This window comes from Canis aureus, chromosome 19 (genome assembly GCF_053574225.1).
Source record: "Canis aureus isolate CA01 chromosome 19, VMU_Caureus_v.1.0, whole genome shotgun sequence".
Classification (NCBI taxonomy): domain Eukaryota; kingdom Metazoa; phylum Chordata; class Mammalia; order Carnivora; family Canidae; genus Canis; species Canis aureus.
The window spans coordinates 13,797,544-13,811,159 of NC_135629.1; the positions used below are offsets into that span (position 1 = coordinate 13,797,544).

The following is a 13,616-nucleotide window of genomic DNA, read 5'->3' on the forward strand; positions in this document are numbered from 1 at the left end:
AGCCACCCAGGTACCCCTGGACTATTTTTAAAATTTATTTTCAAATGAAATCTAGGTGATGTAGAATGGTATATTAGTTTCAGGTATACAACATAATGATTCAACATTTATACACATTAGGAAATGCTTACCATGATAAGTATAGTTATATCTGTCATACAGAATTACAATAGTATTGACTATATTCCCTATGCTGTACTTCACATCTCTGTTACTTATTTTATAATTGGCAGTTGTATTTCTTAATCCCTCTCACCTATTTCCCTCATCCGTCTGGCCCCCTCCACTCTGGCAACTACCAGTTGGTTCTCTGTATTCTTGACTCTTTCTCTTTTGTTTGTTCATTTGGTTTTTAGATTCCACATACACGTGAAATCATATGATATTTGTCTTTCTCTGTCTCACTCATTTCACTTAACATAATACTAAGTCCATCCATGTTTTTGCAATGGCAAGATTTCATTCCTTTTTATGACTGAGTAATATTCCACTTACATGCATATATCCATACACACAACATTTTCTTGGAGGGACAATTTTTTTTTTTTCCATATCTTGGTTATAGCAAATAATGCTGCAGGAAACAGCATTATTATATATGATATATATAATATATATATTATATATATCATATATATATATTATAGGGATACATATATCTTTTCAAATTAGTATTTTCATTTTCTTTTGGTAAACCACAAGTAGAATTACCAAATCATATGGTATTTCTATTTTTAATTTTTTTTTAGGAACTTTTATACTTTTTTCATGGTGGCTCTACCAGTTTACATCCCACCAACAGTCCAGGAGGGTTCCCTTTTCTCCACATCCTCACCAACACTTGTGATTTCTTTTTCATTCTAGCCATTCTGACAGGTATGAGGTAATACCTCATTGTGGTTTTGGTTTATATTTCCCTGATGATTATTGATGTTGATCATCTTTTCATGTGTCTGTTGGTCCTCTGTATGTCTTCTTTGGAAGAATGTCTATTCGGATCTTCTACATATTTTTAAATTGGTTAGGATTTGTTTGTTTTGTGTTGGAATTCTTTGTATATTTTGGATATTAGCCCCTTACCAGATACATCATTTTCAAATATCTTCTCCCATTCAGTAGGTTGCCTTTTCATCTTGTAGATGATTTTCTTCACTGTACACAAGGTTTTTGGTTTGATGTAGTCCCAATAGTTTGTTTTTGCTTTTGTTTCCCTTACCTGAGGAAACAGATCCAAAAGCATATTGCTAAATCAGTGTCCAGGAGTGTATTGCCTATGTTTTCTTTTAGGAGTTTTATGATTTCAGGTTTTACATTTAAGTCCTTGATCCTTTTTGAGTTTATTTTTGTATTAATGTTAGAAAATGGTCCAGTTTAATTCTTTTCCATGTGGAAGTCCAGGTTTTCCAACACCATTTATTGAACCGAGTCTCTTTCCCCCATCATATGTTCTTGCCTCCTTTGTTGTAGATTAATTGTCCACATAAGCTTGGGTTTATTTCTGGGCTCTATATTCTGTTCCATTGACTTATGTATCTGTTTTTGTGCCAGTGCCATATTGTTTTAATGATTACTGTGGCTTTGTAGTGTAGTTTGAAATCTGGGAGTGTGATACCTCCATTGTTGTTCTTCTTTCTCAAGATTTTTTGGCTATTTGGGGCCTTTTGTGGTTCCATATAAATTTTAGGATTATTTGTTCCAGTTATATGAAAACTGTTATGGGTATTTTGATGGGGATTCCATGGAATCTATAAATTACTTTGGGTAGCATGAACATTTTATTTTTTAAGATGTATTTATTATTTTAGAGCAAGAGAGCACAAGGAGGAGGAGAGGGAGAGAGAGAGAGAGAGAGAGAGAGAGAATCTCCAGTAGACTCCCTGGTGAGTGCAGAGTCCAATGCAGGGCTTGATCCTATGACCCTGAGATCATAGGATCTGAAACCAAGAATCAGATGCTTAACTGGCTGAACCACCCAGGTGCCCCTGTGTACTATGGACATTTTAACAATATTCTTCATCCATAACTTAGTATATCTTTCTTTTTATTTGTGTCATACTCAGTTTCTTTGATCAGTATCATACTTTTCAGACTATAAATCTTTCACCTCCTTGGTTAAATTTATTCCTAGGTATTTCATTCTCTTTGATATAATTGTAAATGGCATTTTTTCCTTAATTTTTCTTTTGCTAGTTTGTTTTTAGTATATAGAAACACAACAGATTTACAGATTTTTGTATGTTAATTTTGTATCTGCAACTTTGCTGAATTCATTGATTAGTTCTAATAGTTTTTGGTAGTGTCTTTAGGGTTTTTTATATGTAGTATCATTATCATCTGCTAATAGTGACAATTTGAGTGCCTTTTATTCCTTTTACCTGTCTGATACTGTGGCTACAACTTCCAGTACAGTGTTGAATAAGAGTGGTGAAAGTGGACACCCTTGTTTTGTTCCTGATATTAGAAGAAAAGCTTTGAGCTTTTCACCATTGAGTATGATGTTAGCTGTGGGTTTATCATATATGGCCTTTATTATGCTGAGGTATGTTCCATCTACGTCCAGTTTGTTGAGAGTTCTTATCATGAATGGATGTTGAATTTTGTCAGATGCTTTTTCTGCATCTATTGAAATGGATATGATTTTTACCCTTTATTTTGTTAATGTGTTATATTAATTGATTTGCAGATATTGAACTATCCTTGCATCCCTGGAATAATCTTACTTGACTGTGGTGAATGATTCTTTTAATGTATTGTTGAATTCATTTGCTAATATTTTGTTGAGGAGTTTGGATATTGGCCTGTAATTTGCTTTTTTTGTAGTGTCTGTCTGGTTTTGGTATCAGGGTAATGCTAGCCTTGCAGAATGAATTTAGAAGCAATCCTTTCTCTCCAATTATTTGGAATAGTTTGAGAAGGAGAGGTATTAACTCTTTTAAAAATTTTTTGGTAGAATTTACCTGTGAAACCATTTGTTCCTGGACTTTTGTTTTTGGGGAGTTTTTTGATTTATTGCCTTAATTTAATTACTTATTACTAATTTCTTTCGATATTTTCTATTTCTTCCTGATTCAATCTTGGAAGATTGTATGTTTCTAGGAATTGATCCATTTTTTTCTAGGTTCCCCAATTGGTTGGCATATACTTCTTCATAGTAGCCTCTTATAATCCTTTATATTTGTGTGGTTCAACAGGCTGTGTCTAATGTTTATATAGAGAAGCAAAGAACTTACCACAGCCAAAGCAGTTTTGAAAGAGAAAAGCAAAGTTGGAAGACTCATACTACCTGATTTCAAGACTTACTATAAAGTTACAGGAATTAAGACTGTGATTTTTTTTAAATTTATTTTTATTTATTTATGAGAGAGAGAGAGAGAGAGGCAGAGACACAGGGAGAAGCAGGCTCCATGCCGGGAGCCCGACACGGGACTCGATCCCGGGACTCCAGGATCGTGCCCTGGGCCAAAGGCAGGCGCAAAACTGCTGAGCCACCCAGGGATCTCCAAGACTGTGATTTTTTTAAACCTATGGTAAAGCATACATATAACATGAGACATACCCTCAATAATTTTTTAAGCGTACAATACAGTATTATTAACTGTAGGCACAGTGTTGTACAGCAGCTGTCTAGAACTTTTCAATCTTGCACAGAAGTTTATATTCATTGAATAGCAGCTCCTTATTTCCACCTCTTCTCAGACTTTGGCTACATTATTGTATTTTGTGCTTTGATGACTTTTGACTAGTTTAGATACCTCATATAAATGGAATCATGCAATAATTGCCTATGACTGGCTTATTTCATTTAGCATAATATCCTCAAGTTCCATCCATTTTGTGGCCTATGACAGGATTTCCTTTTTCTTTTTAATGGCTGAATTATATTGCACTGTTTGTATATACCACATTTTCTTTATCAATTTATCTATCAATAGGCATTTAGGCTATTGTGAACAATGCTGAAATAAATCTGGGGTGCCAATTTCTCTTTGAGAACATGCTTTCAATTTTTTTGGATTGATATCCAGAAATGGGATTGGTGCATCATATGGTTTGTTTGTTTGTTTATTATTTATTTATTTTGAGTAATCTCCATACTGTTCTTCATAGTGGCTGTACCATTTTACATTTCTATCAACAGTACACAAGGAGGGTAGCCTGGGTGGCTCAGCAGTTTAGCGCCGCCTTTAGCCCAGGGTGTGATCCTGGGGACCCAGAATCGAGTCCCACGTTGGGCTCCCTGCATGGAGCCTGCTTCTCCCTCTGCCTGTGTCTCTGCCTCTCTCTCTCTCTCTCTGTCTCTGTCTCTGTGTCTCTCATGAATAAATAAATAAAATCTTAAAAAAAAAACAAATAAGAAGGGTTCCAGTTTCTCCACATTCTCGTCTATGCTTGTTACTTTGTTTTTTTTTAAACTTTTTTTTTTAAATTTTTATTTATTTATGATAGTCACAGAGAGAGAGAGAGAGAGAGAGGCAGAGACATAGGCAGAGGGAGAAGCAGGCTCCAGGCACCGGGAGCCCGACGTGGGATTCGATCCCCGGTCTCCAGGATTGCGCCCTGGGCCAAAGGCAGGCGCTAAACGGCTGCGCCACCCAGGGGTCCCTGTTACTTTGTTTTTTTGAGAATGGCCATTATAACAGGTGTGAGGTATAATCTCATTGTAGTTTTGATTTGCATTTTCCTGATGTTTAATGATGTTGAGCATCTTTTCATATATTTCCTGGCCATTTGTATGTCTTCTTTGGGGAAGTATCTGTTCAGATTTCTTGCCCATTTTTAATCAAATTATTTGTGTTTTTGCTTTTGAGTGGTAGAAGTTCCTTACATATTTTGGATATTAATCCCTTATAAATTTGCAAAATATTTTCTCTTTTGATAGAGTGCTTTTTCACTCTATTGATTGTTCTCTTTGCTGTACAGGAGCTTTAGAGCTTTTAGTATGATGTAGTCCCAACTTGTCTATTTTTGCATTTATTACACATCCTTTTTTGGTGTCATATTCAAGAAATCATTCCTAAGATCGATGTCATGAAGCTGTTACCTGTTTTTTTTTTCTTTTTCCCTTAGAGTTTCTCAGTTTCAGGTCTTACATTTAAGTTTTTAATCCACTTAAGTTGATTTTTGTATATGATGTAAGATAATAGTTCAGATTCGTTCTTTTGCATGTGAATGTCCACTTTTCCTAGCACTATTTGGTGGAAAGAGACTATCCTTTCCCCATTGTACATTCTTGGTGTCCTTGTTAAAGGTCAGTTGACCATCTATGAAGACAGGATGATACCGTCAAGGAATAGACATATAGGTCAATGGAACAGAATATAGAGTTCAGAAAAAGACATAAACATGGCCACAGGTGTCGAGAGGGCGTAAAAGATAGTCATGTCACAAAATGGTGCTAGAATAATTGGATGTCCATATTTTTAAAAAATGAACCCTGATCCATACTTCAAACACATACAAAAATTAACTCAAAATGTATCGTAGACCAAAATGTAAAATCAAAACTATAACACTTCTAGAACTTCCTGTCCATATGGTAGCTACATGTGGCTATTTAAATTTAAATAATTAAAACTAAATACAATTTTAAAATTCAGCTCTTAGTTCTAGCCACATGTCAAGTCCTCAGTAGCTATGTGTGGTTTGCTATAGCTAGTGTATTGGTTAGCTTGGAGTATAGCACATTTTCATCATCACAGAAAGCTTCATTGTACACTGCTGTTCTGGAAGAAAACATAGGAGAAAATCTTAGGGATTTTAGTTAGACAAAAATTTCTTAGGACACAAAAAAACATGAACCATAAAAGAAAAAAGTTGATAAATTGGGCTTTGTCAAAATTAAAAGCTTTGGATGTTTGAAAAGCTATGCTAAGGAAATAAAAAGACAAACCATAGATCAGGAAAAAAAGTTTAGTATTTGCAAAACACGTATTTAATAAAGAATCAGCAACCCGAATATAAAAAACAAAACTTAAAATTCGGTAATAGTAAAAGAAATAAAAATATGAACAAAAATTTGTACAGACACTCACCAAAGAAGAGATACAGATAGCGTATTTTTAAAGTTTTCTGATCTTATGCAGGTATATATTGGCTCCCCACCCCCCCATCAACAAGGCTTATTGGCTGGGATGTTTATGGTCCACTTTTGTTTTCTTTGAGTTTCATTGGGTCTTATTTATTTTTTTAAAGAGGGGGAAGTGGGGCAGAGGCAGAGGGAGAGAATCACAAGCAAGGTCCATGCCCAGTGGAGCCTGAGTGGGGCTCAATCTCATGACTCTGAGATCATGACTTGAGCTGAAATCAAGAGTTGGTTGCTTAACCAATTGAGCCATTCAGGAGCTCCTCACTGGGTCTTATTTTTAAAGTGCTAATGCTCAAAAGTAAAACGGAGAAAATAAGGTGTGTGTGTATGTGTGTGTGTGTGTGTGTGTGTCTGAAAAAGCAAACACATCTCTTTAATAGTTGTTCTGTATCAGTATCAGAGTATCAATAGTGAAGGTAAAAGGAAGCAACATACTGTCTTAGGTAATCTTATACAGCTTTACCAGTTTTACAGTCATGTTAATGAACTGATTTTTCAACCTGTTTGGACCATAAGAAAATGTGACCTTCCTAATTGTATTCAAATCCTTTAAGCTTGAAAACAGATGGGTGATTTGCTTTTTTCTTGGCTTAAACCTAAGTGTTTGCCCAGACTCTGCTTAGGTGTATGTCATAGGCAGAACAACAGCCCCCTTAAAGATGTCCACATCCTAATGCCCAAACCCTATGAATATGTTACCTTACATGGCAAAGGGATTTTGCAGATGTGATTATGTTAAGGAATTTGAGATGAGAAAATCTGACTGGCCACTGGAAGTTTTGAAAGTGGGAGCAGGCCACAAGCTGGGGAATGCGGGCTGCCTCTAGAAGCTGAGAAAGGCAAGGAAATGGATTCTTCCCTAAGGCCTCCAGAAGCAACACAGCACTGCCAAGCCATTTTAGACTCAAACAACCAAAGTGCAATTTGTGTTAAGTCACTAAATTTTTTTTAAAGGTTTTATTTATTTATTCATGAGAGACACAGAGAGAGAGGCAGAGACACAGGCAGAGGGAGAAGCAGGCTCCATGCAGGGACCCTGATGTGGGACTCAATCCTGGGATTCCAGGATCACACCCTGGGCCAAATGCAGGCACTAAACCATTGAGCCACCCAGGGATTCCCCTAGCCACTAAATTTTTTGTAATTTGTTATTACAGCAGCAATAGAAAGAGAATAAAGCATAACTGGAGGACTGCTCCATTTGCAAGTTCTAAAACAATTTTTTTTTTTTTAAGGAGGAGCACACCTTATCTTTTTTTTTTTTTTTTTTTTTTAAAGTCTCACTACCAGCCTTGCTGGGCTCTCCAGTGAGCATATTTTTTTTTTTTCTCTTACTCTCCTACTCAACTCTGAAATGATACTCCATTCCAAAAGTGTGCACATTGCATGTGCCAAAAAGGATAAAGGTATTGTGATGCAACCCAAACATTAGCAGTACTTCTCAGACTGTGGACTATGGACAGCCTGCATCAGAACTACCTGGGGAGGGCAGCCTGGGTGGCTCAGCGGTTTAGCGCCAACTTCAGCCCAGGGTGTGATCCTGGAGACCCAGGATCGAGTCCCGTGTCAGGCTCCCTGCATGAAGCCTGCCTCTCTCTCTCTCTGTGTGTGTCTCTCATAAATAAATAAGATATTAAAAAAAAAAAGAATTACCTGGGGAGCAAATTAAAAATGCAAATTCTTGGACCTGGCCCTTTTTTCTCCCCACCCCCACTAGCTTTTAGAAATGTTTTCAGTCAAGTTTACTGAGGTATAATTTACATATAATAAAATTTACTTTTTAGGTGGTAGTTCTTGAATTTTGTGAAGCCCATGTAGTCGTATACATATACATAATCACCAACACACCAAAGATCTTTCCATTACCTCATATATTTCCCTAGTGTCCCTTTGTAATATATCTTTTTCCCATGCACCCTGTCTCTGGCAACCACTGATCTGATTTTTGTCTCTATAGTTTTGGTTTATCCAGAATGTCATATACATGGAATGACACATTATGTAGCCTTTCAAACCTGACTTCATTTATTTAACGTAATGCTTTTGAGATTCATCCATGTTGTATGTATGTATGTTCATATGTAAATGAACCGTAATTCTTTGTTACCCAAAACGGCCCTAACTTCCTTCTGTTACCTAAATTGTGTTCTGTCTCTTTGGGGATAATCTGAGAACTGCTACAGTCCTCATGGATTATAGAGGGAAGGTGTCTTTTAGTGTTGTTAGATGACGGGGCACGGTGGAGAGAGGAGTGTGGGGGTACACGTGAGTTTGAATTTGCACCTTTGTGGAGACAACACAGTCATGCATTACCCTGTTATAAGAATTGAAAGGGAGAGAGTGGGGTCACTTGGTTAGAGGGAGCAGTGGAAGATGCTTTTGAGTTATGAAGCAGGACTGTAGGAGCCAGAGGCATTACAATTAATCTTTAGTTGTAGGATTAAATGGTCAATTAGCAGCAAGAGGGGTAGTAAGTGATTGTTCTATATGTAACTCCCTTTGGGCCACTACTAGATAGTCCTTCTTTATTGAAAGACTCCTAACTGGCTCCAAGACCCTCGAGCAGATTAAGTAAAGATTTGCAAAGAATATTTCCCCCCACAATGTAATGAGCCCCTTTGACAGGAACTGTGCTAGGTACCTATGATACAGAAATGAGCTAGTGCCACCATGATCCTTAAGAACTTTTACATTCCTTTGTGTCTCTTAGAATTTTTATCTAGTATGTACAGTCTTCTCGAAACAGGTGGGCAGGGAAGGAGTGGAGTTCCCAGCACCTGATCAGCAGGACTGCACCTAGCATAGTGAAGCAGTGGCATAGAGAACAATGTGTAAAATCATGTGATCTGCCGTGGAATCCTAGGTTCTAGTTTGGCCGAATCCCTTTACCTTTCTAACTTGATTTTTTCTTCTTTAATATAGGAATTTATCAGGAAGGAAAAAAAAAGCTACTTTAAAAAGCTGGTTGATCCTTGAGTTGGAAGCTAAGGACAAGGGAATTATGGGATTTTTTTGTTTTGTTTTGTTTTGTTTTGTTATTTGGTCAAGGTAAAGGGCTAATATAGAGGAGTGGTTGGGACCTTATTGGGACCTGGGGGTTGAAATTGCATAGTAAAGAAGGAAGAATTTTTTTGTTTTTAATTGAAGTTGGAGGGAATTTTTAAATTATGATTTTGCTTGGGCAGGAGTGGTGAGAAAGTGGGCCCCAGGAGTAGGATAGACATGAACACTTGCTCCTCCAATGGCAGAGAAAGAAGGGCACGTGGGCTTGGATGTCTGACTCTCAATTTTAAGTAGTTTCCTACTCACTGTTATAATCTTCCTCTCATAAAGATCTACTTGCATGACACCCAGATGTTAATGTGTTTTGGAGACAGTATGATGGGTTGTGTCAGCAGTAGAGGTGAAGTAAAATAGAGGGGAGATGAGAATCGGGTTGCATTTGGAGTTTAGGATCAGAAATGACAAGGAATCATTAGGAACTTATAAGCACCCTCCTTAGGGTCCTTGAAATTATTAGGGAAAGTGCTGGGCTCTCCACCATTATGTGAGAGCTGATTTAAAATATGCATTTGAATGCTAAATGACAAATAATATAATTTAGAACCATGCAGATGTCAGGGATAATAATCTGAGCAGGATTGGGAGGTATAAATAAGAATGTTGGTTATGGAAACACATCATCATCCAGAAGATAAAAACATCATTCCATGAAGAATATTTTGAAAAGTCAGATTTAACTTAACACTGATCATAAATATAAGAATAGTTATTTGGAAGTCATAAGCTATGAGAGATAGTTTTCTTTCTGTATGAATTCAGTTCAGATTGGTTGGTAAAACATAATTTAGATGTTAGAGATACAATTTTAAAAAGATGACTCAATATGACCCCATGTGTCACGTTTAGACATGAGGATTTAGGATCCTATGGTAATATCAGGTACATTTAATAGGAACAGAGAGAGCAGCTTTGATCATTTAATATTTGGCTGAGATTGTGGATAGGTATGAGAAAAAGGAAGTGATTATGCTGCAAAGAAATGGGAAAGAGCATGTTATCAGATATGTATTAGACACTTGACATAAATTGTCTTTAAGGCTCACTACTGCCCAAAGGAGTAAGTAATATGTCCATTCTTTAGATGGGGGGTGATGACAACAGTGATGAAAGGATTTGCTCAGAGAGCACGAAAGCGGTGGGGCTGGTACGAAGACTGAACCAATTTCAAGTTCCTTGTTCTTTTCATCCCACCCGGCTGCCCTGTGGGCTCTGAAGTGAGTTAATGCTCAGCCCCCATGCCTTGTGTGCTTCTTGTCCCAGTTTCATACCAAATCTCAATTGTTTTTCTTCCAGAGAACTTTTATAGAAAGCTGCTGACAAGACTGGATGAGATGCTACAGCTGACAAGTATATGAAAAAGAATGAAATAACTTGAGTTCTGGAGTGAACAGTTAAGTTCCTGGATTGTTGAAAGTTCCATTCTTTACATGGGACTAACCATCTTTTGTGAGGTAATTACAGAAATGCTGGCGAGCTCTTTCCATTAGTGGTTCTTGCATACAGTATGCACTTCTTATGTTGTGGGGCTCTTTTTTGTTGTTGTTCACAATTCACCTTAGGGGTTTTCTCAAACTCTGCATTCTTATTCTATAGCGGTTTTTAGCTTTCTTTTTTCTTTCCAGGCTGGGTGGATGATGCAGTTTCACTTCTAGGTGTTAGGATTCTCTTTCACACTGGTTTGTCATGACCTTAAAGTATTTTAAGTTTCTCCTTTGGTAAATTTTTCTTTTTTAAAAATATGGTACCCCAGTAAGCCAGAGATTTGTTATACCAAATGAGTTTATATAAAATGCCAGCACCTGGAGAAGCCATAGTTCATAAGCATCGTTGGAGTTGACCAAATGTCAAACCCCACCAGGGATCTACATTTTTATTTATTTTGACAGGTTTTGGGGTCCAGACTTAAAGGCTATGGTTCTGAGTTGCCTTTAGGTTGCAAGAATTGCCCATGTGGTATATAAATGCCAAAGAAGAAAAAAAATGTTATAATCATAATTGTCTTCATGTATAATCGCCATCATAGCTCTTCCCTGTAGATAACTGAGGAGGCCTAATAGTCGTTTTGAGCTGCAGCCACCCACAAAAACCACACACATGGCATTTTACTCAAAACCTTACTTTAACCACTACTTTGTGATGCAAAACTGGTGGAATTTTGGGTACTTTCTGTAAAATTGAAATCTTTAAGGGGGTTTTCCAACATTCTGGTTGATTGTTAGCAAATTATCAGTATAATGAACAAGAGCAAAGTAGGGTTTGCTAATAAACACCTACTTCTATGGTAGGATAGGATGCCAGTCATCTGTATCTGAATGTTTTCACTTGGAAGAAGCCACCTTGAGAGAACAGATTCTCCTTTTTGAAAAACGCAGTTAAGTAAGAAGTACTATAGGAGATTTGTAGTTGTAAAAGAGATTTTTGGAGCTTATCATTGCCACAGTTTTCAGTCTTGATGAAGTGTTCATATTCAGTACTTTCTAATTTGTGGATCCACTTGTAAAAGGGATTTGAAAAGCAAAGCAAATCAATTTGCATTGGAGGACAAAATGCAATTCTCCATAAGAACTTTCTGTGAAGGGGAAACTGTTGTGGGAAACCGATTTCTGATGAGATACTATAGCCCCATTCTGGAAGGCAGGTAGCAACTGGGAAGAATGCTCCCTGTATTTGGCTAAGTCAGGAGACCTTTGTTTATTCTGGAGCCAAGTCCTGAGGCCAGTTGCTTTGCATCTTTAAGTCTTAATTTTTTTTTCTCTTTTCTTAAATCTCAACACGAGGCTCGAACTCATGACCCTGAGATCAAGTCACATGCTCTCCCACCTGAACCAGCCAGGCGCCCCTCTAAGTCTCTATTTCTTATGTTTAAAATTAGTTTCACTCCTACTGTATGGTTTGGTAGATGGAGCACATTATCTCAAGAGCCTTCTGTAGGAGCCCTTTGTGATATTCTGTCTTATGTAAAGGTGACTTTTATTTGTCATATAATTTTACCTTCTATCAAGCACTTATTTTGTTCTCTGAAAATCTGTAAAAACATTATTTTAGCAAAACCAGCTCTACTTCTAGAAGTATGTAGTTAGGCCCCTCTTGTATTTAGTATTTTTGAAGGAGTAAATTTCCATCTATGTAGCCCAGAAGTCAGCCTTAAAATAACTGTTAGAAACTTTCAGGCTATTTCTCATTCATGCATTATCATGCTAAGTAGGACCGTAGACCATCCTCAGTATGAGGATAGAAAAATCTAGAATTGAGTTTTTAACAGGTTAATTCCTTTGTTTACTGTGAAGATCTTGATAATTTCCCACTAGCACATAAATAAAGCTTTGTTTAGTTTGCTCTACTGCATAGACCATGTTGGTTAGCTTCCAGAAATAAAATATGCTTGCTTTATAATTTATGTGAGGAAATATTTAAATAGGATGAAAGAGCAGTTTTTATAGGACCCAAATCAAGCAATCCATTTTCAGAAAGTACAACCAAATAAAAAATTGGCTGAGTGAAGAACAATGAATAAGAAGCATGAACTTGGAAACAAACCAATTAAGTTGAATCGAATTTTTAAAGAATGAAATAAAAGAAGTTGTATTTTGTACGTGTGTGGGGTGAGTAGAGACAGATATAGTTCTAAGAAAAATTGTATGGGATGGACTATCATTTAAAGCTTTAGGACCTGTCAAAGAGTAGAAGCTTTCTTTGTAGGGGAAAAGGAGGTTTATCATTACAGTTTTATATACAGAAGTAGTTAAAGGGCAAGATATTATAAATGTTAGAAAAGAGGAATGGAATTTCTCAGACCCTTTAACAAATGGTTTAGGTAAGGAAATTGGGAAAATCTTGGAATTTGGATTGGTGCTAAAGCAAACTTTTAAAACTAAAGCCAAAAAGACTTTCTTGCGTATTAGCATTCTATTACCACATTTGTTACTCAGCTTGATAACACCAGGCGACTTTGAAAGTGATGTGGACCTCCATCCTTGAAATAGAAGTGTTGAAAAAGCAATGTCTGGAGAAAGGTGAAATCACAATTACACATCAAAGGCTACAGAAGTTTTAACTTCAAATTTTATGTTTCAATTATACTAACTTTGTGTTCACACCCAAACTCCAAGGGTAGAATCTGCCACATATAGGGTGGGGTGGCATTCCAATTCCATTTCTTTTCTGCTGAAGCTGGCAAACTGAATAAAGATTTATATCTTAAGTGACAGGATTCAGATGAAACATGACAAACCTGTAAACGCTGCAACCTGGACACGTCAGTGCAGAACTTTCCAGTGAACTGGATGGGACTGGGGAGACAAACCACACACATTGCCATGGTGTGTTGGGCAGCATGACAGATCAAAGAGAAACCCAAGGAAGCACAAATCCTTGCTGGCTGAAGCACATGTGGTGGGCTTCGGCATAGATTGCTATTTTGTTTTTAGATTCAAGTGTGTGTCCATCTTGGGTCAGCCTTATTATAGAA

The 13,616-nt window shown here is 37.0% G+C and overlaps 1 protein-coding gene across 9 annotated transcripts in view; it reads left to right on the forward strand.

Moving 5' to 3' along the window:
- The window catches only part of LOC144289667 (uncharacterized), a 112,564-nt gene that overhangs the window by 82,074 nt on the left and 16,874 nt on the right, over positions 1-13,616 (forward strand). For 8 of the 9 annotated variants that reach the window (XR_013357524.1, XR_013357525.1, XR_013357520.1 and 5 more), the window contains one exon: positions 10,442-10,599. The gene's annotated coding sequence lies outside the window, so the exon portion shown is untranslated. The remainder of the gene's footprint in view (positions 1-10,441; positions 10,600-13,616) is intronic. The other variant, XR_013357530.1, reaches the window with a different exon arrangement.